At 42.0% G+C, this 3583-nt stretch overlaps 1 non-coding gene across 1 annotated transcript; it reads left to right on the top strand.

Moving 5' to 3' along the window:
* Positions 1 to 1876: 1876 nt before the first annotated feature.
* On the top strand, positions 1877 to 1983 carry LOC132608417 (small nucleolar RNA R71). Its single transcript, XR_009570341.1, has one exon. It is a non-coding gene; the product is annotated as a small nucleolar RNA R71 (small nucleolar RNA).
* Positions 1984 to 3583: the final 1600 nt, after the last annotated feature.

Raw genomic sequence — 3583 nt, 5'->3', positions numbered from 1 at the left:
GGGGTTAGCGAAGCTGTTGTGAGTTTGGACAGTTCTGTTAAATCCGGAACATGATTTTTTATTTAGTTGGATAATCGGATCCCGAGGGCTCAGGGGTATTTTGTACCTTTCATTGAGAAACTAGCTTTTTGATGAATTGAAGACATTGAGTCAAGACGATCCCGTTTGGGTGTTTTAAGTGCACGAGCAGGTTCATAGCATTTTTTATGACTTAAATGCATATTTGTTTTGTCTCTGTGGGGGGGAAGGGGGTCCCGGATGAGTTTCAACTGTTGATTCCAAGTTTGGAGGACACCAGAAAAATCTTGTGTCCTGTTCTTTTTTTGTTCTTCACGGTCACGTAGTGATGACCACGGTCGCTAAGCTTGGAGAGTTTGGTCATCGCGCTCGCGATGCCCCAAGCTGCGACCGCACAGAGTTGTTTTCGAGGTCCCGCGATCGCAAAGGTGGGTACCACGGTCGCAATTAAGGGGTCAGTTGGGCAGAAAATAAAACCCCCAATTCGAACTTAGACATTTCATTTCATATTTTGGCTAGACACCTCGGATTTGGGAAATTTTCAAAGGGTTTTTCAAGATTCGTCGTTGTTACACCTCGTACTTCTGAACATAGACGACGGCATCAAGTTGATACTAGCCCCCAGATCACATAGTGCACGTGCAATGACTTGCTTTCCAATAGTGACTTTGATAGTGAAACTGCTTGGATCCTTCAACTTTGTAGGCAATTTGTTTTGAATACGGGAAGCGCACTCCTCATAAGTGGAACTGTAGCATACTCTGTGAAACGGCTCTTGTTCACCATGATGTCCTTGATGTACTTAGCATATTTCGAGATCCCTTGCAGTATGTCCACTAAAGGAACATTCACATGTACCTGCTTCAGTAAATCAAGAAACGTTTTGTATGTGGCCTTTTCCTTTTGTTTTGCCAACCTGTGAGGGAACGGAGGTGGTGGTTTGGAAACAATTGGCTGTGGTTACGTTACAACTGGTGGATTTGCCACTCTATCTATCTCAATAACCTCATCTTCAGCAACTGCTTCTGCCGGAATCACTTTTTTAGGGACTAATTCCTCTAGTTGCCTTCCATATCTGAGAGACAATGCAGCACATGGTTTTGGATTTGGATCAGTGTCACTTGGAAGTCCCCCTTGTGTTCTAGTGTTCTAAGCACCAGCTATCTAACCCATCTGTCTCTCTAAGTTTCTCACCGCCAAGTCGCGGTTTTAATTATCTGCTATTAATTTTTGCTGGTTTTCCATCATCTTTTGCATATCACCCATCATTTTTTTCATCATCTCTTCCATACTATTTGCGGGAGCTTGAGTAAAAGGTGCTGGAGCCTGAGGTACTTGTGGTGGTTTATAATTTTGTTTCTGATTGCCCTAGTTACCTCCCCAACTGAAGTTTGGATGGTTTCTCCAGTTACAGTTGTACGAATTAGCATACTGATTATTATTACCTTGCCCCCTTCCTGTGTTACACACAAAGTATATGGATGTTGGATTTTCAAGACACATATCGCTCGTGTGACCTTCTCTGCAGACTTCACAAAAACTGTTGTCTTGTTGCACTGCTTGCACCTGTGGTTGAGCTTGAGCAGCAGTTAACTTCTTTATTTCAGTGCGCATGGCATCAATCTGTGCTGATAGTGCCGTAAAATTTTCCACTTCAAGAACGCCATGTATTTTCTTAGTTAAACTGCTAGTTGTGTCATCTTTCCAATCTGGAGTGCTCTGGGTAAACATGTTCAATAATGTGAACAATTCTTCATAGCTAAGATCAAGATCTTGCCCTCCTGCAGCAGTGTCTAGTGATGACTTGTGTTGGGCATCTAGACTCTTAATAAATGTGTGTGCCAGAACATCATTCATCAGATGGTGGTGAGGACAATCTCTGAGAAGACCCTTGAATCTCTCCCATGCTTGATAGAAATTTTCTCCATTTTTCTGCCTGAATGACATGATCTCCCTTCTGAGTCGAGCTTCCTTTGTTGGTGGAAAGAACCTTGTCAAGAATTTTGTAGCCAAATCATCCTATGTAGTGATAGAATTGGCGAGCTCTGCTAATAACCAGTTGCTTGCATTCTCCAACAGAGAAAAGGGGAACAGTGTCAGCCGGACAAACTCTTTAGTGACCCTGCCAGTAGCAAAAGTATCAACAATCAGCAGAAAAGCATGGATGTGACGTAGAGGATCCTCGTGTAACATTCCCGTAAACTGCCCACTAGAGTGAAGTCGCTGAATCATAGGATGCTTCAGCTCAAAGTGCCCTTCGATGGTGGGCTTGACAATGCTTGAAGTGACATCTGCCATACTGGTGGATTATTATTGTCCATGACCACAGGTAATTCAACTAAAGCCTGCGGATTCTGCAATAATTTCAAAATCACTCTTGCGCCGGCTGAAAATACATTCAGGCTCCGGATGGTATTCCTCAAGATTGTTTTGACTCGCAGTCCTTTGCATTTGATTAGAGCACCTGCAATCAAATAGTATCTAAGATCAAGATGTTAATACTTGGATAACTAAGCAGAAATAGCTTATTTTGGTAAAACGGTTGATTTCTAAGTCTCCGGCAACGGCGCCAAAAACTTATTTCTCCCTAACGTACACGTAATACGAGGTCGCCAAGTAATATAGTGACTTGTAAAAGTCAGATATCCTATCCACATAGACTTATGACCAACGGTTTAACCAGAATTCACTACTGCTACTAATTATGCAAGTAAATAAGAGAATGGTTGTTGTGTTTAGAACTAATGCAAAGAGTAATAAATAACTATTTATGTGGACAATTTTGTAACGAACGTTGTCAACAATTGAGTTTATCATAGAGAGTTAAGTATCACAGGGTTACAGCACAATCATATTCATGTTACGCATTCACTCTCATTGGCTTTTATTCTTTATCGAGTTACCGATTGACAGGGTTAATATTATGACTACGAATCTCACGAGTTCTCTAGTCACCTATTCTTACTTTGCCTATATCTCTATGGTCATGAACATTCATACAAATGCATTTATAATTCCTGTATATCAACCAAGTAGGGCGAACTAGGTATATCTCTATCCGAGACGCAAAATAATACGTGATACCCCTTCAAAAATGACCAAGGGTCCTGTTTATAGTATTGAGAAATAACCCTACAAAGCCCATCAAAAATGGATCTAAAAATTGGCGTGAGTGCATTCTTTATATAGGTCGTTGAGCGACCCCTAAAACTTTCCATAGCCTCGCTTTGAGCCACGTTCGGCGCCAATGCTCCATTTTACACTTAGAAAAAATCCATGACTTTTGCATTTTAGTACCCCCTACTCACTGAGCGCGCCTCAAAACTTGACTTTTTTTCGCTTTGAGCCACGCTCGGCGAGGTCACTAGTCAGTTTTACACTTAGCCAAATTCTCTTCAATCTCTTGCAGTTTTATCATCCCGCTCACTGAGCGAGGTCCAGGGCGTGCTTGTGCCTCGCTTTGGGCTGAGCTCGGCGAGGTGGCTCTTCTCTTTGAAACTTAGACAATTTTGTGTGCAGTTTCCATTTTCGTCCGAATCATCACACATTTTTTCCAAAATTGCCT

Source organism: Lycium barbarum, chromosome 8 (assembly GCF_019175385.1).
Source record: "Lycium barbarum isolate Lr01 chromosome 8, ASM1917538v2, whole genome shotgun sequence".
Lineage (NCBI taxonomy): Eukaryota > Viridiplantae > Streptophyta > Magnoliopsida > Solanales > Solanaceae > Lycium > Lycium barbarum.
The sequence above is the reverse complement of the archived record's forward strand: the minus strand, read 5'-3'. Positions and strand labels throughout refer to the sequence as shown.